Source organism: Macaca nemestrina, chromosome X (assembly GCF_043159975.1).
Source record: "Macaca nemestrina isolate mMacNem1 chromosome X, mMacNem.hap1, whole genome shotgun sequence".
Lineage (NCBI taxonomy): Eukaryota > Metazoa > Chordata > Mammalia > Primates > Cercopithecidae > Macaca > Macaca nemestrina.
In genome coordinates this window covers 13,904,354-13,929,035 of record NC_092145.1, presented here as the reverse complement: position 1 = coordinate 13,929,035, position 24,682 = coordinate 13,904,354, and the positions used below count along the sequence as shown (strand labels likewise).

General features: G+C 38.9%; 1 long non-coding RNA gene across 1 annotated transcript in view; it reads left to right on the top strand.

Moving 5' to 3' along the window:
- Positions 1–24,682, top strand: part of LOC139360900 (uncharacterized) — a 122,457-nt gene that overhangs the window by 30,452 nt on the left and 67,323 nt on the right. The window contains exon 2 of the long non-coding RNA XR_011618480.1: positions 11,610–11,949. This is a non-coding gene — a long non-coding RNA (uncharacterized lncRNA). The remainder of the gene's footprint in view (positions 1–11,609; positions 11,950–24,682) is intronic.

The following is a 24,682-nucleotide window of genomic DNA, read 5'->3' as shown; positions in this document are numbered from 1 at the left end:
CCCTTGGGCTCAGCCCAGGAAACCATTTTTTTTCCTCCTAGGCCTCCATGCCTGTGATGGGAGGAGCTATGATGAAGAACGCTGACATACCCTGGACATATTTTTCTCATTGTCTTGGTGATTAGTATTTGGCTCCTTGTTACTTATGCAAATTCCTGCAGCCTGATTTAGTTTCTCCCTAGGAAATGGGTTTTACTTTTCTACTGCATTATCAGGCTACGAATTTTTCACCCTTTTATGCTCTGCTGCCTCTTGAATGCTTTGCCACTCAGAAATTTATTCTGCCAGATACCCCAAATCACCTCTCTCAGTTCAAATTTTCACAGATTTCTAGGGCAGGGGTAAAATGCCACCAGTCTCTTTGCATAGCAAGAGTGACCTTTACTCTAGTTCCCGATAATTTCCTCATCTGCATCCAAGAGCACCTCAGCCTGGACTTCATTGTTCCATATCAACTATCAGCAGCATTCTGGTCAAAGCCATTCAACAAGTCTCTAGGAAGTTTCAAACTTTCCCACATCTTCCTGTCTTCTGAACCCTCCAAGTCTGTAGGAGCTCCAAACTTTCCCACATTTTCCTATATTCTTCTGAGCCTGCCAAACTGTTCTAACCTCTGCCTGTTACCCAGTTTCAATGTTGCTTCCACATTTTCAGGTATCTGTACAGCAGCACCCCACTCTACTGGTACCAATTTACTGTATTAGTCTGTTGTCATGCTGCTAATAAAGACATACCTAAGACTGGGTAATTTATAAAGGGAAGAGGTATAACAGATTCACAGTTCCACATGGCCAAGGGACCTCACAATCATGGGGGCAGGTGAGTGAAGAGCAAAGTCACTTCTTACATGGCAGCAGGCAAGAGAGCATGTGTAGGGAAGCTCCCCTTTATAAAACCATCAGATCTCATGAGACTTATTCACTACCACTAGAACAGCACAAAAAAGACCCGCCTCCATAATTCAATTACCTCCCGCCGGGTTCCTCCCATGACATGTGGCAATTATTGGAGCCGCAATTCAGGAGGAGATTTGGGTGGAGACACAGCCAAACCATATCATCTTTATTAGCAGTGTGAGAAGAGATTAATATAGTAAATTGGTACCAGATAGTGAGGTGCTGTTTTAAAGATACCTCAAAATGTGGAAGCAACTTTGGAACTGGGTAATAGGCCAAGTTTGGAACAGTTTGGAGGGCTCAGAAAAAGATAGGAAAATGTGGGAAGATTTGGAACTTCCTAGCGACTTGTTGAATGTCTTTGACGAAAATGCTGATAGTGACATGGACAATAAAGTTCAGGCTGTGGTGGTCTCAGATGGAGATGAGGAACTTGTTGGGAACTGGAGCAAACATGACTTTTTATGCTTTAGTAAAGAGACTGGTGGCATTTTGCTGCTGCCCTGGAGAACTTTGAACTTTGAACTTGAGTGAGATGATGTAGGGTATCTGGAAGAAGAAAGTCCTAAGCAGCAAAGCATTCAAGAGGAAGTAGAGCATAAAAGTGGAAAATTTACAGCCTGATGATGCAATAGAAAAGAAAAACCCACTTCCTGGGGAGAAGTTCAAGCCTGCTGCAGAAATTTGTGCAAGTAATGAGGAACTGAATGTTAATCACTAAGACAATGGGGAAAATGTGTTCAAAGAATATCAGAGACACTCATTGCAGCCCCTTCCATCACAGGCCCAGAGGACTATGAGGGAAAAATGGTTTCGTGGGCCAGGCTCAGGGTCTCACTGCTCTATGCAGCCTCTGAACGTGGCGCCCTGCATCCCAGCTTCTTCAGCTTTAGCTATGGCTAACAGGGGTTAATGTATACCTCAGGCCATTGCTTCCGTAGATGCAAGCCCCAAGCCTTGGCATCTTACATGTGGTGTTGGGCCTGTGGGTACACAGAAGTCAAGAATTGAGATTTGAGACCCTCCGCCTGGATTTCAGAGGATGTATGGAAATGCCTGGATCTCCAGACAGAAGTTTCCTGCGGGGGCAGTGCTAGGGCAGTGTGGAAGGGAAGTGTGGGGTGCGAGCCTCCACACAGAGTTTCCAATTGGGCAATGCCTACAGGAGTTGTGAGAAAAGGGCTACCATCCTCCAGACCCCAGAATGATGGATCCACTGATAACTTGCATCATGCACCTGGAAAAGCTGCAGACACTCAACGCTAACCTTGAAAGCAGCCGGGAAGGCAGCTGTACCCTGCAAGTCAAAGGGGCGGATCTACTCAAGCCTGTGGAAACCCATCTCTTGCATCAGTGTGGTCTGGATGTGAGAGATGGAGTTAAAGGAAATCATTCTGGAGCTTTAAGTTTTAATGACTGCCTTTTTAGATTTTGGAATTGCATGGGGCCTATAGCCCCTTCCTTTTGGCCAATTTCTCCCATTTGGAACAGCTATATTTACCCAATGCCTGTACACACACTGTGTCTAGGAGGTAAGTAACTTGCCTTTGATTTTACGGGCTCATAGGTGGAAGGGTCTTGCCTTGCCTCAGATGAGACTTTGGACTGTGGACTTTTTGAGTTAATGCTGAAATGAGTTAAGACTTTGAGGGACTCTTGGGAACGCATGATTAGTTTTGAAATGTGAGGACATGAGATTTGGGAGTGGCCAGGGGTGGAGTGGTATGGTTTGGCTCTGTGTCCCCACCCAAATCTCACTTCTAATTGTAATAATCTCCCTGTGTTGTGGGAGGGACCCAGTGAGAGGTAACTGAATCATGGAGGTGGATTTTTCCCATGCTGTTCTCATTATAGTGAATAAATCTCACAAGATCTGATGGTTTTATAAAGGGGAGTTCCCCTGCACATGCTCTCCTGTCTGCTGCCATGTAAGACGTACCTTTCTCCTCCTTGCCTTCCACAATAATTGTGAGGCTTCCCAAGCCATGTGGAACTGTGAGTCAATTAAACCTCTTTCCTTTATAAATTACCCAGTTCTAGGTATGTGTTTAATAGCAGCATGAGAATAGACGAATACATTACTCAAGCAGAGGCAGAGTTTCAGAGTGTTGAGGATGTAATTTCAGCTCAGGGTATGAATATGATCTGTATAAACGCTATCAATTGTCATGTGTGTGTTCATTTTTAGAATGCTACTAAATTATAGATATTTAAAATCTGGCTTTAGAAATGAGTTCTTTGTACATCTAAATTTTACCACTTCTTATATATGATAATTTAAACCACATTACTATGTTAAGAAAGACTTCACTGGATCACTGTTCTTTTACATAAATGTGTGTGTATGTGATGTTTTGAACAAAATGAACAAAATACATAAGATACTCTGTCCATTTATTTTGTATCTAACAGCCTTAGTAATTAAATGCAAGTCAACTGCTTTAAGTCAATTATTTAACCCTTTTGCCACTTCTATTAAAGGAATGCTGATTGAGCATATATTATGTGCTTCAATTTCTCCTGAATTGTGTAGAGATCAGATACAATATGATCTACACATTTGAGAGTCTGCAATTTAGTTAATATTGAATACATATGTCCATAAAAATACTACATGGAATATGACTTACTGTTAACTTCTTCCACATATGTTTGAAAATATGAAGATTTCTCATGGAATGACATAGCCATTATGTTATCATACAATAGATAATTTTATGGGAAGGGGTAATACCTGATGACAAAAAAAGTTGTTTCTCAATAATAATAGTTTTTAGAAGCTTGTGCAGTTGGATATTAACATGGAATTTAGGGGGAAACTAGGTCAAAGTGGAATCATTGGAAAGATAAGTATTTAAGCAGTTGGGCCATGGAGAGCTCCTATCTGAAGCTTTAGTCAGTGAAGAGGCACTGCATTTTTTTTTTTTTTTTTTTTTTTTTTGAGATGGAGTCTCACTCTGTCGCCCAGGCTGGAGTGCAGTGGCACAATCTCAGCTCACTGCAACCTCCACACCCTGGTTTCAAGCGATTCTCCTGTCTCAGCCTCCCCCTGCATAGCTGGAATTACAGGTGTCCACAACCACATCTGGCTAATTTTTGTATTTTTAGTAGAGATGGGGTTTCACCATGTTGGCCAGGCTAGGTTTGAACTCCTGATCTCAAGTGATCTGCCCGCCTTGGCCTCTGCACCTGGCAGGAGCCGCTGAAATGTTTGAAAGTCAGTAAGTGTAGTTTAGTGTTTGCTTCTCAGCCTTACAGTCTGGGTACAAATCCTGACTCATTCACTAGCTTTGTGACTCTGCAAATTGTTTAATTTTTCTGAACCTCACATGTGTCTTTAGAATGAAAATATAATAGTTATTACTTCACAGGACTGCGTGAAAATCAATGGAAGTAACACATATTTGTCTCTTACCATACTGTCTGGGATGGATTAAATGCTCAATAATTGGAAGCTGTTGTTATTGTTAATAACATGAGCCTAGCAGTTAGAAGAAGAATTTCAGAGCAGCGTAACTAAAGGATGCAAAGTTACTTTCAGGATTAGTGTAGCGATCCAGACTGTATTAATGTACAATAAAATGCAAATGTGAAGTAAGTTAAGCCTACTGATTATCAAAACCTATTGCAAATGCTTTTTTGTAGGGAGAATAGAGCAAAGCTGTGCTTTCAGTACAACTCGTAGGTTATTTTTGGATTTAAATAATTTTTGTATAATGTTCTGGATTACTATAATATAAATTGTGTACTATATTAGGGGATAAAAAGTGCCTATTGAATATTAGGTCATAAAAATGTTATTCAGATTCTGTATTATAAAACTATGAAATCTTTAGAGCCAGGGACTTGTACAGCACCAAGGACAAGGCCACCGAGTGGAATGCAAAGATACATGTGGGCAGGGAACTGCCATAATGAAAATGTTCCTAGACCCTAGCATGATGTCTGACTCAAAGTAAGTACTCCCTTAATGTTTCTTTGTGGTAGTGCCTTACTTTTATTTTCTTTTTTCTTTTCCTGTTTTTTTATTTTTATTTTTTATTATTATACTTTAAGTTCTAGGGTACATGTGCACAACATGCAGGTTTGTTACATATGTATACTTGTGCCATGTTGGTGTGCTGCACCCATCAACCCGTCAGCACCCATCAACTCATCATTTACAACAGGTATAACTCCCAATGCCATCCCTCTTCCCTTCCCCTCCCCATAATAGGCCCCGGTGTGTGATGTTCCCCTTCCCAAGTCCAGGTGATCTCATTGTTCAATTCCCACCTATGAGTGAGAACATGCGGTGTTTGGATTTCTGTTCTTGTGATAATTTGCTGAGAATGATGGTTTCCAGTTGCATCCATTGTCCCTACAAAGGACACAAACTCATCCCTTTTTATGGCTGCATAGTATTCCATGGTGTATATGTGCCACATTTTCTTAATCCAGTCTGTCACTGATGGACGTTTGGGTTGATTCCAAGTCTTTGCTATTGTGAATAGTGCCGCAATAAACATATGTGTGCATGTGTCTTTATAGCAGCATGATTTATAATCCTTTGGGTATATACCCAGTAAGGGGATGACTGGGTCATATGGTATTTCTAGTTCTAGATCCTTGAGGAATCGCCATACTGTTTTCAACAATGGTTGAACTAGTTTACAATCCCACCAACAGTGTAAAAGTGTTCCTACTTCTCCACATCCTCTCCAGCACCTGTTGTTTCCTGACTTTTTAATGACTGCCATTCTAACTGGTGTAAGATGGTATCTCATTGTGATTTTGATTTGCATTTCTCTGATGGCCAGTGATGATGAGCATTTTATTGAGGATTTTTGCATCAATGTTCATCAGGGAAATTGGTCTAAAATTCTCTTTTTTTGTTGTGTCTCTGCCAGGCTTTGGTATCAGGATGATGTTGGCCTCATAAAATGAGTTAGGGAGGATTCCCTCTTTTTCTGTTGATTGGAATAGTTTCAGAAGGAATGGTACCAGCTCCTCCTTGTACCTCTGGTAGAATTCAGCTGTGAATCCATCTGGTCCTGGACTTTTTTTGGTTGGTAGGCTATTAATTATTGCCTCAATTTCAGAGCCTGCTATTGGTCTATTCAGGGATTCAACTTCTTCCTGGTTTAGTCTTGGGAAAGTGTAAGTGTCCAGGAAATTATCCATTTCTTCTAGATTTTCTAGTTTATTTGCGTAGAGGTGTTTATAGTATTCTCTGATGGTAGTTTGTATTTCTGTGGGGTCGGTGGTGATATCCCCTTTATCATTTTTTATTGCATCTATTTGATTCTTCTCTCTTTTCTTCTTTATTAGTCTTGCTAGCAGTCTATGAATTTTGTTAATCTTTTAAAAAAACCAGCTCCTGGATTCATTGATTTTTTGGAGGGTTTTTTGTGTCTCTATCTCCATCAGTTCTGCTCTGATCTTAGTTATTTCTTGCCTTCTGCTAGCTTTTGAATGTGTTTGATCTTGCTTCTCTAATTCTTCTAATTGTGATGTTAGAGTGTCAATTTTAGATCTTTCCTGCTTTCTCTTGTGGGCATTTAGTGCTATAAATTTCCCTCTACACACTGCTTTAAATGTGTCCCAGAGATTCTGGTATGTTGTATCTTTGTTCTCATTGGTTTCAAAGAACATCTTTATTTCTGCCTTCATTTCGTTATGTACCCAGTAGTCATTCAGGAGCAGGTTGTTCAGTTTCCATGTAGTTGAGCGGTTTGGATTGAGTTTCTTAGTCCTGAGTTCTAGTTTGATTGCACTGTGGTCTGAGAGACAGTTTGTTATAATTTCTGTTCTTGTACAATTGCTGAGGAGTGCTTTACTTCCAACTATGTGGTCAATTTTGGAATAAGTGTGATGTGGTGCTGAGAAGAATGTATATTCTGTTGATTTGGGGTGGAGAGTTCTGTAGATGTCTATTAGGTCCGCTTGGTGCAGAGTTGAGTTCAATTCCTGGATATCCTTGTTAACTTTCTGTCTCGTTGATCTGTCTAATGTTGACAGTGGGGTGTTGAAGTCTCCCATTATTATTGTATGGGAGTCTAAGTCTCTTTGTAAGTCTCTAAGGACTTGCTTTATGAATCTGGGTGCTCCTGTATTGGGTGCATATATATTTAGGATAGTTAGCTCTTCCTGTTGAATTGATCCCTTTACCATTATGTAATGGCCTTCTTTGTCTCTTCTGATCTTTGTTGGTTTAAAGTCTGTTTTATCAGAGACTAGTATTGCAAGCCCTGCTTTTTTTGTTTTCCATTTGCTTGGTAGATCTTCCTCCATCCCTTTATTTTGAGCCTATGTATGTCTCTGCATGTGAGATGGGTCTCCTGAATACAGCAAACTGATGGGTCTTGACTCTTTATCCAATTTGCCAGTCTGTGTCTTTTAATTGGACCATTTAGTCCATTTACATTTAAGGTTAATATTGTTATGCATGAGCTTGATCCTGTCATTATGATATTAGCTGGTTATTTTGCTCGCTAGTTGATGCAGTTTCTTCCTAACATCGATGGTCTTTACATTTTGGCATGCTTTTGCAATGGCTGGTACCTGTTGTTCCTTTCCATGCTTAGTGCTTCCTTCAGGATCTCTTGTAGGGCAGGCCTGGTGGTGACAAAATCTCTCAGCATTTGCTTGTCTGTAAAGAATTTTATTTCTCCTTCACTGATGAAACTTAGTTTGGCTGGATATCAAATTCTGGGTTTAAAATTCTTTTCTTTAAGAATGTTGAATATTGGCCCCCACTCTCTTCTGGCTTGGAGAGTTTCTGCCGAGAGATCTGCTGTTAGTCTGATGGGCTTCGCTTTGTGGGTAACCCGACCTTTCTCCCTGGCTGCCCTTAACATTTTTTCCTTCATTTCAACTTTGGTGAATCTGACAATTATGTGTCTTGGAGTTGCTCTTCTCGAGGAGTATCTTTGTGGCATTCTCCGTATTTCCTGAATTTGAATGTTGGCCTGCCCTACTAGGTTGGGGAAGTTCTCCTGGATGATATCCTGAAGAGCGTTTTCCAATTTGGTTCCATTTTCCCCCTCACTTTCAGGCACCCCAATCAGACGTAGATTTGGTCTTTTCACATAATCCCATACTTCTTGAAGGCTTTGTTCATTTCTTTTTCCTCTTTTTTCTTTAGACTTTTCTTCTCACTTCGTTTCATTCATTTGATCCTCAATTGCTGATACTCTTTTTTCCAGTTGATCGAGTCGGTTACTGAAGCTTGTGCATTTGTCACATATTTCTCGTGTCATGGTTTTTATCTCTGTCAGTTCATTTATGGCCTTCTCTGCATTGATTATTCTAGTTATCCATTCTTCCATTCTTTTTTCAAGATTTTTAGTTTCTTTGCTCTGGGTACGTAATTCCTCCTGTAGCTCTGAGAAGTTTGATGGACTGAAGCCTTCTTCTCTCAACTCGTCAAAGTCATTCTCCGTCCAGCTTTGATCCGTTGCTGGCAATGAGCTGCGTTCCTTTGCAGGGGGAGATGCGATCTTATTTTTTGAATTTCCAGCTTTTCTGCCCTGTTTTTTCCCCATCTTTGTGGTTTTATCTGCCTTTGGTCTTTGATAATGGTGACGTACTGATGGGGTTTTGGTGTGGGTGTCCTTTCTGTTAGTTAGTTTTCCTTCTACCAGTCAGGACCCTCAGCTGTAGGTCTGTTGGAGATTGCTTGAGGTCCACTCCAGACCCTGTTTGCCTGGGTATCAGCAGCAGAGGCTGCAGAAGATAGAATATTGCTGAATAGCGAGTGTTCCTGTCTGATTCTTGCTCTGGAAGCTTCGTGTCAGGGGTGTACCCCACTGTGTGAGGTGTGGGATGTCGGTCTGCCCCTAGTGGGGGATGTCTCCAAGGTAGGCTACTCAGGGGTCAGGGACCCACTTAAGCAGGCAGTCTGTCCCTTCTCAGATCTCAACCTCCGTGTTGGGAGATCCACTGCTCTCTTCAGAGCTGTCAGACAGGGTCATTTGCATCTGCCGAGGTTTCTGCTGATTTTTGTTTAGCAATGCAACTGTCCCCAGAGGTGGAGTCTACAGAGACAGGCAGGCCTCCTTGAGCTGCTGTGGGCTCCACCCAGTTCGACCTTCCCAGCAGCTTTGTTTACCTACTTAAGCCTCAGCAATGGTGGGCGCCCCTCCCCCATCCTCACTGCTGCCTTGCAGTTAGATCTCAGACTGCTGTGCTAGCAATGAGGGAGGCTCCGTGGGCATGGGACCCTCCCAGCCAGGTGTGGGATATAATCTCCTGGTGTGCCATTTGCTAAGACCCTTGGTAAAGTGCAGTATTAGGGTGGGAGTTACCCGAATTTCCAGGTGTTGTGTGTCTCAATTCCCCTGGCTGGAAAAAGAGATTCCCTTCCCCCTTGCACTTCCCAGGTGAGGCGATGCCTTGCCCTGCTTCAGCTCTCGCTGGTTGGGCTGCACCAGCTGACCAGCACTGATTGTCTGGCACTCCCCAGTGAGATGAACCCGGTACCTCAGTTGAAAATGCAGAAATCACCTGTCTTCTGTGTCGCTTGTGCTGGGAGCTGTTCCTATTCGGCCATCTTGCTCTGGGGCCCACTTTTATTTTCTAAAGAATCCATGTGTATTGTTGAGATAACAAAGTAGTACCAACAGACATAACAATATATAGTCATCCCTTGTCACAACCCTCTTCAATTTAAGCCACATACCTCAGAGACTTTTGACTCTTTCTTCTGGTATTTACTTCTAGTTTTTGTAAAGAATAAGCACGTGCTGATATTTATGGAATTATCAATCACTAATTTTATTTTATTTTTTAATTTTTTTGTATTTTTAATTTTGGTGGGTACATAATAGGTGTATATATTTATGGGATACATGAGATGTTTTGATAATACTGGCAAGAATGTGGACGAAAGGGAACCTTTGTACGTTGTTGGAAGGAATATAAATTATTTTTTATTTTTATGTAAATTGACAATTTAAAATTTTGTATATATGGGGTACAAAACAATGTTATGATTTATGAATACAATATGAAATAAGCCAAGCTAATTAGCATATCCAACACATCAAATCTTTTTTTTTTTGGGATGAGAACATTTGAAATGTACTCTCTTAGTTTGAAATGCACAATATACTGTTATGAACTATATTCACCACATTGTGCAATAGATATTAAAAACCTTAATTCCTTAGGTCTAACTGAAGCTTTCTACCTTTTGACCAATATTTCCCCCATTCTCCCCACTCCCCAGCCTCTGTAACCAGCATTATATTCTCTGCTTCTACTGGTTTCATTGTTTTAGATTCTACATATAGATAAGATCATGTAGTAATTGTCTCTCTGTGCCTGGCTTATTTCATTTAGCATAATGTTCTTGAATTCCATCCATGTTGTCACAAATGACAGAATTTTCCTCATTTGTAAGGCTGAATAGTACTCTATTATGTATATATGCCACATGTTCTTTATCCATTCTTTTGTTGATAGACACTTAGGTTGATTTCATTTCTCTGCCATTTGAGTAGAGCTGCAATGAATATTCCAGAATGTGCAGACACCTCTTAGGCAAATTAATCTTTCTGGTAAATACCCAAACACAGGATTGCTATATCATATGAAAATTCTATTATTAAATTTTAAAAACCTCTTCACTGTTTCTCTAGTGACTGTACTAATTTACATTCTTACCATCCATTTACAAGGGTTCAATTATTGGCATAATCCATACAATTCTTTATGTTACAACCTCCACTCCTTACCTTTATCTTCCCAAAATACTTATGTCAAAATTTTTGGTTAAAGTAGCAGTTAATTATTACATTTTTACCACGTGAATATTACTCATTGCTGAACTATGAAGTGTGCAATTATTTTATTCCTTTTCATGTAGCATTTTGTGTTGTCTGGTATGGAATATGCCTGATTTTTTGTTTACTAGCTTAATTTTCCATGTACCTTTACCTAATTTTCCAAAATTCCAAACATTTCTGTAGCATTCTGCTCAAAATTGTGTTAAAATTCTTGAATAGTTTGTCAGTCTATCAGTTCCTGTTTTCTGCTTTTTGGAAATTCTTCCTCACAACTCAAGATCACGATCTCTTGGGCTTCAATCTGTATTAGTTGCTCTCTAAACCTGCAACCAAACTGTCATTCTGACACTTCCCTTCACCACCACCTGGGACTTCTCTCATCTCACTCATAGGTTGAATGGCCTCTTTCCTAGATCTCGTGTGTTTCTATTGCCTAGTTTATTATCTTGTTAGGGTTAAGCCATATGCTCAGTGGAAATGGGGAAGGGGAATTTCTAGAGATTTTGCAGCTCTAAAAATCTCTTAATTTATAGGTTGACTGAGCATGAAATTCTACTTCAGAGTCTTTCTCCCCACTTCTAGCTTTCAGTAGTGCAGTTGCAAGTTCTTATGATATTCAGATTTCTGGTTCTTACTACGTTTTCTGACCATCTATCCCATCCCTAGAAGGCTTTAAAAATATTTTTCATTATGGCTGTGTGGTAAGCTGAATAATGCTCTCTGAAAGTTGCCCACATCCTAATTCCTGGATCGTGTAACTGTTGTCATATTAAATATATGATAAAAGGGACTTGCAGATGTGATTTAATTAAGGATATTGAGATGGGGAGATTATTCTAGATTATCTAGGAGAGTCCAATATAATCACAAGGATCCTTATAAGAGGTAATGAGAGGGATTTTTAAATTTAGCTTAATTTCTTTTTTATTTTTCTTTTTTATAGAGATGGAGTCTTACTATTTTGTCCATGCTTATCTTGATGATTTTGAACTCCTGGCCTCAAGTGATTCTCCCACCTTGGCTTCTCAAAGTGCTGGGATTCCAGTTGTGAGCTGCCACAGCCAGTCAAAGAGATTTGACTACAGAAATAAGAGATGTGACTACAGAAGCAAGAAGGTGGAGTTAAGGAAGAAAAGCGTCATGAGGGAAGGAATGCAAACAGCATCCAGAAGCTAGAAAAGCTACGGAAACATATTTTCGCTGAGAGACTCCAGAAGGTACAAGTCCTGCCAAAATCTTGAACTTTGTCCAGTGTAATGGATTTCAACTTCTTCCCAGCAGAGGTATGAGAGAATAAATTTTGTTGTTTTAAGCCATCAAGTTTGTGATACTTTGTTACAATTAAAATAGGAAACTAACAGAAGTGGTGATCTAAAATTCCTCAATGTGCCTATCTATGTCTATAAGCCTTTTGGATTTATTGCATTGGCCACTTTCAATCTGAAAAGGCAAGCCCTTCAGTTCTAGGAAATACTCTCGATTATATGTTTGACAATTTCCATTCCTCTGTTTTCTTTCATCTCTCTAGTCTTATTAGGAAGATATTGTGGCTCACAAATTGATCCTTTAATTTTTTAATCTTTTCTCTCCTGTTACCCAGGCTTATATTTTTACCCTACTTTTTGGCAAAGAAAATGAACTTTATTGTCTTATATTTCGAAGAAATTTTCAATTTATATATATACATATATATATATACACACACATACACACACACACACACACATATATACACACGTTGACATACATGCAAATACACACAAACACACACATTCCTAAGTTATTTCTTGTTCTCTGATCACTTTTTATATCATCCTGTTCTAGTTTCATGAATGATTTATACAATATCTTCTCCTATTTCTTCGAGAATAGCATTAATAGGTTGCTTTGTTTACCTTTGAAATGTTCTGTTTTGAAGTCCTTTGTGTCTTTCATGTGAGATAATTTCATTTAATTTTATACTTAAAAATAATTATTAAAACATGAATTGGGAGCTCTGTGGGCATGGGCAAGATTTGTTGAATGGTGTATTTCATTCTAGGATGATTGTGTGTGAACTTTGCTCTTTATTTAAAGGGTACCCCCAAGTCAGTATCTATCGTAATCCTGTCCAAGGGAAGGGTGTGTGAGCTGAAGAGTAGAACAGGATGTGCGAGGAGTTTAACTCTGCTGTATACAAAATTTCATACAATTCTCCTACTTTCAGCCCTGTTCCTTATATAACCTTCTGCTATAGCTGTTTGCCACGAAATCTGAGCTTCTGAGGGTTCTGCAGCCAAATTGACTCGCTTCTTGCTGCCGCTGTTTGTTGTCTGCAGACATTTTAATTTCAGCTCCCTGGTCTTTACTAAATCACTAACCACTTGGCTACCAATCTTTAAAAAATGTAGTGACATCTTGATTGGTTGTCTCCTTTACCATATTCTTTGTCTTTGTGGATTTGTACCATTTCCATTTGTGTGTACCATAATTTTAGTGATATTTCAAGGAGTAGAAACAAACACAAGAGCTCAGTCTGCTATGACTAAATGAATGTTGTACAATGAATATTTGATGAGTGAATGAATAGCATACCAATAAATGGTGACATGATTAAATATTATGAAGATATACAGCTGATAATTGACTCTGGTTCACAATGTCCTTCATGCATATTAAGTTTTTATTTCTTAAACAGTAGAAGACAGTTAATGGTATCAAGGAAACATTATATGTCATTATGTAATTGTAAATCGTTCCTTCAGAGAACATTTCAGTCACACACATTTGCTGGTGAACCCATGTTAATAAAATATATTCGTTACTCTTATTTTTTATTCAAATAGAAACCTTAGGAGGAAAAGAAGGTAGATATTAGTAACCCCATTTTAGAGACGAGTAAACAGAATCCAGGAGTTAGAGCAATCTGTTAAATGTTACATTTTAAGGCAGGGGCAGGTCTAGACATTGAAACCAAGTATTCTTTCTGACTCTTGGTTAATTACTTTTTCCTCTCATTACACCCTGAGACCGCTCAGAAGAACAGATCTGGCTGCAACTACTTTATTTGCATGATTGTTAGCATTCCCCAGAAGAAATAGGAAATGTGTTAATAAGCCAGAATAGTGTAAAGATTGGAGACAATTTTATTAATTTGAAGGAAAAGTTTAATGATTTTTCAGTTTTACCTAATACAAATTGGCTGACAATTAAAATTTTTATTAAAATATTAATATATTTGCAATTATGCTTTGCCACACTGCTTTATCTATTCTTACAACCATTAATATTAAAAGACATTCCCCTTCAAAAGGAAGGTATAAGTGTTGTACCGTAATTGCCACATTATTCTGTGATTAAAATGAAATATGTATTCAGGCAAAATCATACAATATTTAGTAGTTCCATTAAGAGCTATTTGGATCAAACGAGTTAGTAATATGCCATTTAGGCATCTTTTCTATATATATGTTTTTCATGGATTTTCTCCTGGTTATTAATATCATTTGAGAACTATTATTTTAATTTCATCATATGATAATATATGGCTTTAAAATAGAAAGTGATGTGCCATGCTCTGAATATTAGGCTTACTTTATTTGCATAATGAGCTGAGTGTCCCAAGGCTGGTAACTATAGTCATTTACTTATCTTGCTACTCAAAACTTTCTAGAAAAATATGATAGAGGTGCAGAAGGGAGAGAAGATTATTATATGAAAGCACAATAGGGTACATTCTTTGGGATCTGAGAAATGTCTGTAGTTATTAAAAGATGTCTCCCAGAGTCATGGAACAAAGGAAAAATGTAGTTTTAGCATGTAAGAAAGAAGATGAACTTGAATTAATATCACTATAATTTAATCAATTTTTAATTTATAAACTTCTTTATTCCCGCTGTGACTTACTTCAGTCATTGGCTTATTTTATTCACTCATTTATTTAACAAATATTTCTTGAGCATTTGTTATGTCCTTTCCTGGTTTTGGTGTTAGGGTGGTACTGGCTTCATAGAATGATTTAGAAAGGATTTCCCTTTTCTCTATATTGTCAAAAAGCATCAATAGGATTTGTACCTATACCTCCTTGAATATCTGACATTTCAGCTGTGAATCCCTCTGGTCCTGGACTTTATTTTGTTGGCAAATTTTTATTGCAATTTCAATGTTGCTGCTTCTTATTGGTCTGCTCGAAGTTTCTATTTCTCCCTGGATTACTCTAGAAGAGTTTGATCTTTCCAGGAATTTATCAATCTCCTCTAGGTTTTCTGGTTTGTGTGCATAAAGGTTTTCATAGTAGCCTTGAATGATCTTTGTATTTCTATGGTATCAGCTGCAGTATCTATCTCCCATTCTGTTTTTAATTGAGCTTATTTTGATCTCTCTTCTTTTCTTGGTTAATCTCACTAATGATCTATCAATTTTGTTTATTGTTTCAAAGAACCAGCTTTTTCCTTTATCTTTATTATTATTATTTTTGTTTGTTTCAATTTTATTTAATTCTGCCCTGATCTTTGTTATTTCTTTTCTTCTGTTGGGTTTGGGTTTGGTTTGTTCTTGTTTCTCTAGTTCCTCTAGGTGTGACTGTAGGTTGTCCATTTGTGTTCTTTTAGACTTTCTGATGTAGGCAATCAATGCTATGAACTTTCCTCTTAGCACTCCTTTTGCTGTGTCCTAGAGGTTTTGATAGGTTATGTCACTATTGTTCAGTTCGAAGCATTTTTAAAATTCTATATTGATTTCATTGCTGACCCCATGATCATTCAGCAGCAAGTTATCTAATTTCCATGTATTTGCCTGATTTTGAGAGTTCCTTTTGAAGTTTATTTCCAATTTTATTCCACTGTAGTCTGAGATAGTACTTGATATAATTTCAATTTTCTTAAATGTATTTAGACTTGTTTTGTGGCCTATCATATGGTCTACCTTGGAGAATCAACCATGTGCTTATGAATAGAATGTGTATTCTGCAATTGTGTAGAATGTTCTGTAAATATCTGTTAAATCCATTTGTTCTAGAGTATAGTGTAAGTCCATTGTTTCTTTGTTTACTTTCTTCCTTAATGATCTGCCTAGTGCTGTCAATGGAATATTGAAGTTTCCCACTATTACTGTGTTGCTGTCGATCAGAAATTGTTTTATAAATTTGGGAGTTCCAGTGTGTTAGATGCATATTTATTTAGGATTATGATATTTTCCTGTTGGACTAGTCCTTTTATCATTATGTAATGTCTCTCTTTGTCATTTTCAACTGTTTTTGCTTTAATATCTGTTTTGTTTGATATAAGAATAGCTACTCTTTCTTGATTTTGGTGTCCATTTGCATGGAATACTTTTTTCCGCCCCTTTACCTTAAGTTTATGTGAGTCCTTATGTGTTCAGTGAGTCTCTTGAAGACAGCAGATACTTGCTTGCAGAATTCTTATCCATTCTGCCGCTCTGTATATTTCAAGTTGAGCATTTAGGCCATTTACAGTCAATGTTAGTGTTGAGAATTAAGGTACTATTATATGCATTGTGCTAGTTGTTCCTGAATACCTTGTTTTCTTAAAAAAATTATGTCATGTTTTTATAGGCCCTGTGAGATTTATACTTTAAGGAGGTTATATTTTGGTGTATTTTGAGGATTTGTTTCAAGATTTAGAGCTCCTTTTAGCAGTTCTTGTAGTGTTGGTTAGGTAGTGGTGAATTCTCTTTTTCTTTTCTTTTCTTTCTTTTTTTTTTTTTTTTTTTTTGAGACAGAGTTTCACTCTTCTTGTCCAGGCTGGAGTGCAACAGCATGATCTCAGCTCACTGCAACCTCTGCCTCCCGAGTTCAAGTGATTCTCCTACCTCACCCTCCTGAGTTGCTGGGGTTGCAGGCATGTGCCACCATCCCTGGCTATTTTTTTTTTTTTTTTTTTTTGTATTTTTAGTAGAGACAGAGTTTCACCATGTTGGTCAGGCTGGTCTCAAACTCCTGATTTCAGGTGATCCACCTACCTCTGCCTCCCAAAGTACTGGAATTATAGGCATGAGCCACTGTGACCGGCCCATGACTGTATCTTTCCTTCATTTATAAGCTTAGTTTATTCTGGATACAAAATTCTTTGCTGATAATTGTTTTGTTTAAGGAAGCTAAAGATAGGACCCCAATAAACACTAGCTTGTAATGTTTCTGCTTAGAAATCTGCTATCTTATAGGTTTTCCTTTATAGGTTACCTGATACTTTTTGCCTGATAGCTCTTAAGATTCCTTCTTTATCTTGACTTTAAATAACCTGATGACTATGTGCCTAAGCAATGATCTTTTTGTGATGAATTTCCCAGATGTTCTTTGAGCTTCTTATATTTGGATGTCTAGATCTTTAGAAAGGCCAGGGAAATATTTCTCAATTATTTCCTCAAATACGCTTTCCAAACTTTTATATTTCTCTTCCTTCTCAGGAACACCAATTATTCTTGGGTTTGGTCATTTAACATAATCCCAAACTTCTTGGAGACTTTGTTCATTTTTAAATTCTTTTTTCTTTGTCTTTGTCATATTGGGTTAATTTGAAAGCCTTGTCTTCAAGCTCTCAAGTTATTTCTTCTATTTGTACAGTTCTATTGCTGAGATTTTCCAGTGTATTTTGCATTTCTCTAAGTGTGTCCTTCATTTCCAGAATTTGTGATTGTTTTTTATATATGGTATCTATTTTTCTGTAGATTTTTTTGTCTATATCCTCTGTCTTCTTTTAAATTTCTTTAAATTGGTATTAACCTTTCTCTTGTGCCTCCTTGAGTAGCTTTAATAATCGACCTTCTGATTTTTTTTTTTTTTTGGGCAATTCAGAGACTTTTTCTTGGTTTGGATCCATTGCTTGTGAACTTGTGTGATATTTTGGTTGTGTAAAAGAACCTTCTTTTGCCATATTAACATAATTGTTTTTCTGGTTCCTTCTCATTTGGGTAGAATATGTCAAAGGGAAGATCTAGGACTCAAGGGCTGCTGTTTAGATTCTTTTGTTCCACAGGGTGCCCCCTTGATGTGATACTCTCCCCATTCCCCTAGGGATGTAGCTTTCTGAGGGCCAAACTGCAGTGATTATTTCTCTTGTGGGTCTAGCCTCCCAGTGAAGCTACAGGGCTCTGGGCTGGTACTGGGGAGTGTCTGCAAAGAGTCCTATGATGTGATCCGTCTTCAGGTCTCTAAGCATGGATACCAGCACCTGCTCTGGTGGAGGTAGCAGGGAGTGCAGTGGACTCTGTGAGGGCCTTTGGGTATAGTTTTGTTTAGTGTGCTGGTTTTGTGTTTGTTGGTCTCCAGCCAGGAGGTGGTACTTTCAAGAAAGCATCAGCTGTGGTAGCATAGGGAGGATATAAGCTTGCCCTAGGGTCTGCTGGATAAGGATTTTGGTTTCTCAGGCAGTGGGCAAGGCTATAGAGCTCCCAAGAGATTATGTTCTTTGTGTTCAGCTACCGGGGTGGGTAAAGAAAGACCGTCAGGTGGACGCAGGGTTCCGTATGTCTGTTCTCAGGCTCTTTGTGGGTGGGGCTTGCTGTGGCTGCTGTGGGGGAGGGGGTGTGGTTCTCAGGAGTTATGTTCTGAGGGGGATTATGGATGCTTCTGCTGCATCATACAGGTCACCAGGGAAGTGGGACAAAGCCGGCAGTGACAGGCCTCACCCAGCTCCCATGCAGCCTGAATAGCTGATCTCACTGCCATTGTGCTCGCCCCTCCAACAGCACCAAGTTTATTTCCAGGCAGCTGCTGAGCAGGGCTGAGAACTTGCCCTAGTCTACAAGCCTCCCTGCTGAGAACCAAGCAGGGCTTTCAGGTTTCATGCCTCCCTTCTTGCTGTGGTTTCTGTACTCATATCTGTACCCTCCATTCACCTCCTACTCAGGATTCTGTCTAGGAAACTTCGTGTTCAGTCAAAACTGTTACAAAGTTGAGCTGCAAGTTTCTTTCTCCCTCTGGTCTTTCTCCAATTCCACTGGCAGCCCTCCCCAGGGACCCCTGTGAGCCAAGTCAGGAATGGCTTCCCTGGGGACTGACAGTGTCCACAGAGTTCTTTCTACTGCTTCCTCTACCCCTATATTTCGCTCAGGTCTCTAAATTCATCTCAGCTCCAGGTAAGGTCAAATCCTTCTCCCATGATCTAAACCTTTAGGTTTTGCAGTGAAGATGTGTGTTCGAGATAGACTTTCCCCCTTTCAAACTTGGGCATTCACGGTTTTTTGGCTGTCTCGTGGAGCCCGCAGTGGGAAGCCACTTCCTTGAAAGGCTCTGTGGATTCTCTCGGCTTTCCTGGTATGTTCCTGCAGTAGTTCTTGGAACAAAAGTTTAGAGGGTGAGTCTATGCAGCCCATAAAGAGACTTAAACATTCTAAGGAATTTGACAGTTGGGAATCGTTGACAGATTAAAAGCCAGAGAGTGACACAATCAGACCTCTGTGTAGAAAGATTATTCCTGGTTGAGGCGGGCGGATTACAAGGTCAAGAGATCGAGACCATCCTGGCCAACATGGTGAAACCCTGTCTCTACTAAAAATACAAAAATTAACTGGGTGTGCTGACATGTGCCTGCAGTCTCAGGTACTTGGGAGGCTGAGGCAGGAGAATTGCTTGAACCCAGGAGGTGTATGTTGCAGTGAGCTGAGATCACGTCACTGCACTCTGGCCTGGCAACAGAGCGAGACTCCATCTCAACAAAAAAAGAAAAAGATTATTCCTGTGGCAAAGTAGAGGATTGAGATTGGCTGAATAATGAAAAAATTGCAGAATGAAAGTTCTGTCAGTGTGTGTGTATGTGTGTGTGTTCCATTTAAAAAAATTCTTATGAGGAAACAAATATTTTACGTATATAATCATTAAGTGACTTTGGACATTTTGATATCTATCTTTGCCCATAGAATTATAATGATCTCTTCAGAAGATAGTGCTTTTTTGACATTAGAAAGACTTTTAAAAAATGTGAGCTAACTTGATCCGTAAAAGTAAGAGCAAGATCATGTCCTTTTCAGGAACATGGCTGGAGTTGGAGGCCATGATCCTTAGCAAACTAACACAGGAACAGAAAGCCAAATACCTCATGTTTTCACTTAAACATGGGAGCTAAATGATGAGAACGCATGGACACATAGAGGGAAACAACATACAATGGGGCCTATTGGAGGGTTGGAGGAAGGAGATGGTTAGAAAAGTAACTAATGAGTACTAGGCTTAATACCTGGGTGATGAAATATTCTGTACAACGAATCCCCAAGACTCAAGTTTACCTGTATAGCAAACCTGCACATGTACCCATGAACTTGAAAAAAAGGTGTAAAAAAGTAAGTTCTTTGGCAAAGTAGAATATACTCTCTTTTTTTTTTTTTTTTTTTGGTTCAGAATTACCTTTTGCTCAATGTGTCAGGAAAATCCTTCTGGGATTTTTATAGCATGGTGAGCTATCACCTCAGTGCTCTGAAGGAAACCTGCTTGAACAGAAAATTTGAAATGCCTTTCAAAAGGGGATGCTTTTTCATAACTAAATGTCACCTCACAAACTGATTTTTTATGTTCATATTCCCAAGGTAGCAATGTCAAAAATATTTTTTTTCAAAGTCTCTATCTGGAAAGCAAGAACACAATTATCAGTTAGGAAAGGAGCTGTAAATTACAAAATTACATACTGAAAAACTCTTAGAACATGAGTTTTATTTCAGAGGAAATTTATAATATCTGACTTTATTGACATTTCAGCAATGCGTATTTTAGTTTCATGGCTACAGTATTTAACTAAAATATTTTATTCTAATACCTCAGAAAACAGCATTAACACTTTAGTTTCCAAAATAAGGTTTTATTTTAATGAACAAATAATAGTGGTATATGCTTATGGGGTATAATGTGATATTTTTATCTATGTATACATTGAAGAAAGAGTCAATCAAGCTAATAATGTGTCCATTATCATACTAACTTATCATTTCTTTGTGATGAAAATATTAAAAATATATTATTCTAGCAATTTTGAAATATACATTTTTATTAACCATGGTCTCTCCCATTGAATGTGAGCTAAACTTATTGACTCACTTCTAACACACAAAATATGACAGAAGTTGTGATATGTTACTTCTGAGGCCAAGTTATTAAAATATTGTGACTTCTGACTTAGTTGATTTATCTCCATGCAGTGCAATAGATTTACCTTACTCCTCCAGTAAAACTGAGAGTCTGTACTCTTAAGAGCTTCCCTTTCCCCAACCTTCTCCATTCCCCACTCCGCAGTAACTGGTAACCACTTATCGAAACTCTGTTTCAATAAGATCAACATTTTTAGGTTCTGCATATGAGATCATTGATATGGTTTGGCTCTGTGTCACCACCCAAATCTCACCTCAAATTGTAATCCCCACATGTTGAGGGACAGACCTGGTGGGAGGTGATTGGATCATGGGGGCAGTTTCCTCCATTCTGTTCTCCCGATAGTGAGTATGTTCTCGTGAGATCTGATGGTTTAAAAGTGTGGTACTTCCCTCCTCTCACCCTCCTGTTGCCATGTAAGATGTGTCTTGTTTCCCCTTTGCCTTCTGACATGATTGTAATTTTCCCAAACACTCAAAGCCAGGCAGAAATATGCTTCAATTAAATGTCTTTCCTTTATAAATTACCCAGTCTCAGGTAGTTCTTTATAGCAGTGTGAAAACAGACTAACACAGAAAATTGCTACTGGAGTTTGGGGCACTGTTATAAAGATACCTGAAAATGTGGAGGCAACTTTGGAACTGGGTAATGGGCAGAGGTTGGAACACTTTGGAGGGTTCAGAAGAACACAGGGAGATGTGGGAAATTTTGGAACTTCCCAGAGACTTCTTGGATGGTTTTGACCAAAATGATAATAGTGAAACGGACAATGCCATCCAGACTGAGGTGGTCTCAGATGGAGATGAGGAACTAATTGGGCACTGGGCTGAAGGTCACATTTGCTATGCTTTAGCAGAGACTGGCAGCATTTTGCCTCTGCCTTGAAGATCTGTGGAACTTTGAACTTGAGAGAGATGATTTAGGGTATCTGGCAGACGAAATTTCTTTTTCTTTTTAAATTTTACTTTAAGTTCTGGAATACACGTGTAGAACGTGCAGGTTTGTTATATAGGTATATATGTACCATGGTGGTTTGCTGTAACTGTCAACCCATCATCTAGGTTTTAAGCCCCACATACATTATTTGTCCTATTGCTCTCCCTACCCTTGCCCTCCACCCCTGACAGGCCCCAGTGTGTGATGTCCCCCTCCCTGTGTCCATGTGTTCTCATTGTTATAGTCCCACTTATGAGTGAGAACATGTGTTTGGTTTTCTGTTCCTGTGTTACTTGCTGAGAATGATGGCTTCCAGCTTCATCCATGTCCCTGCAAAGGACATGAACTCATTCATTTTTATGGCTGCATAGTATTCCATGGTGTATATGTGCCATATTTTCTTTATCCTGGCTATCATTGATGGGCATTTGGGTTAGTTCCAAGTCTTTGCTATTGTAAATAGTGCTTCAATAAATATACGCGTGCATGTGTCTTTGTAGTAGAATTTATAATCTTTTGGGTATATACCCAGTAATGGGATTGCTGGGTCAAATGGTATTTCTTGCTGTGGATACTTGAGGAATTGCCACACTGTCTTCCAAAATGGTTGAACTAATTTACACTCCCACCAACAGTGTAAAAGCATTCCTATTCTCCTCAGCCTCACCAGCATCTGTTGTTTCCTGACTTTTTAATAATTGCCATTCTAACTGGAGTGAGATGGTATCTCATTGTGGTTTTCATTTGCATTTCTCTAATGACTAGTGGTAATGAGATTTTTTTTTCATATGTTTGTTGGCAGCATAAATGTCTTCTTTTGAGAAGTTTCTGTTCATATCCCTTGCCTACTTTTTGATGGAGTTATTTGGTTTTATTCTTGTAAACTTGTTTAAAAGTTCCTTGTAGATTCTGGATATTAGCCCTTTGTCAGATGGGTAGATTGCAAAAAAATTCTCCCATTCTGTAGGTTGCCTTTTCACTCTGATGATAGTTTCTTTTGCTGTGCAGAAGCTCTTTAGTTTAATTAGATCCTTGTCAATTTTGGCTTTTGTTGCCATTGCTTTTTGTGTTTTAGTCATGAAGTCTTTCCCATGCCTATGTCCTGACTGATATTGCCTAGGTTTTCTTCTAGGGTTTTTATGATTTGGGGTTTTACATTTAAGTCTTTAATCCATCTTGAGTTAATTTTTGTATAAGGTGTAAGCCAAGGGGACCAGCTTCAGTTTTCTGCATATGGCTAGCCAGTTTTCCCAGCACCATTTATTAAATAGGTAAGCAGCATAGTGTTTAAGATTTGACCTGGCTTTCTCTGAATGCATACGGTCATATGAATTCACAAAATGATGATGTGAAACTGAAACTCCCGGAAGAGAGCATGAAAGTTGGGAAAATTTGCAGCCTGAGCATATGGTAGAAAAGAAAAACCCATTTTCTGGGGAGAAATTCAAGCCAGCTGAAGACATTTGCATAAATCAAGAGAAGCCGAATGTTAATAGCCAAGACAATGGGGAAAGTGTCTCCCAGGCATTTCAGAGGTCTTTACAGTAGCCTCTCCCATCACAAGCCCAGAGGCCTAGGTAGAAAAAATGTTTTTCTCGGTTGGGTGCCTCACTGCTCTGTGTAGCCTTGGGAAACGGTGCTCTGTGTTCCAGTCACTCCAGCTATAGTCATGGCTTATAAGGGCTAAGGTACAGCTCAGGTCTTTGCTTCAGGTGCAAGCCCCAAGTCTTGGTGGGGGTTTGGATCTTGGAAGTAGCTAACTTGTTTTTTATTTTACAGGCTCATAGGTGGCAAGAACTTTCCTTGTCTCAGGTGAGACTTTGGACTTGTACTTTTGAGTTAATGAACAAGTTAAGATTTTAAGGGACTGCTGAGAAGCCATGATCAGTTTGAAATGTGAGAAGGACATGAGATTTGGGAGAGGTCAGGGGAAGAATAATATGGTTTGGTTCTGTGTACACACCCAAATCTCTTGAACTGTAATCCCCAAGTGTTGGGGGAGGGGCCTGGTGTGAGGTGATTGGATCACTGGGGCAGTTTCCCCCATGCTATCCTCACGAGAGTAAGTTCTCATGAGATCTGATGGTTTAAAAGTGTGACACATTCTCCATCTCACTCTCTGTCTCCTGCCACCACATAAGACATGCATTGCTTCCCCTTAGCCTTCTGACATAATTGCAAGTTTCCTGAGGCCTCCCCAGCCATGTAGAACTGTGAGTCAATTAAACCTCTTTAGTTTATAAATTACCCAGTCTCAGGTAGTTCTTTACAGCAGTATGAAAATGGACAAATACAATTGTATACTGCGCCTGGCTTATTTCACTTAACATAATGTCCTCCAGTTTCATCCATGTCATTGTAAATGACAAAGTTTTTCTCTATTATTAATCCTGGATAGTACTACATTGTATAAATATACCACATGTTCTTTATCCATTCATCCATTGATGGACAATTAGGTTGATTCCCTAACTTGGCTATTGTGAAATACGCTGAAATTAACATAGGCGTGCACACATCTCTTCTGCAATATTGACTTTAATTCCTTTGGATATATATCCCGAAGTGGGATTGCTCCATGATATGGTAATTCTATTTTGAATTTTTTCAGAAATCTCCATACTATTTTCCAAAATGTCTGTGCTATTTTACATTCCCACTAACAGTGTACAAGGGTTCCCTTTTCTCCACATCCTCACAAACACTTGTTATTACTTGTCCTTTTTTTATCATAGCCATTCTAACAGTTGTGAGGTGATATCTCATGGTTTTATTTTTCATTCCTCTGATGACTAGAGATGTTGAGCATTTTTTCATATATCTGTTGATCATTTCTATCTCTTCTTTTGAGAAATGTCTGCTCGGATACTTTGCCAATTTTCTAATCAATTTTTGTTTTCTTGCTGTTGCATTAAGTTCCTTATGTATTTTAGATATTACCTCTTTCTCAGATGTGTAATCTGCATATATTTTCTCCCAGTCCATGAGTTTTCTCTTCACTTTGTTGT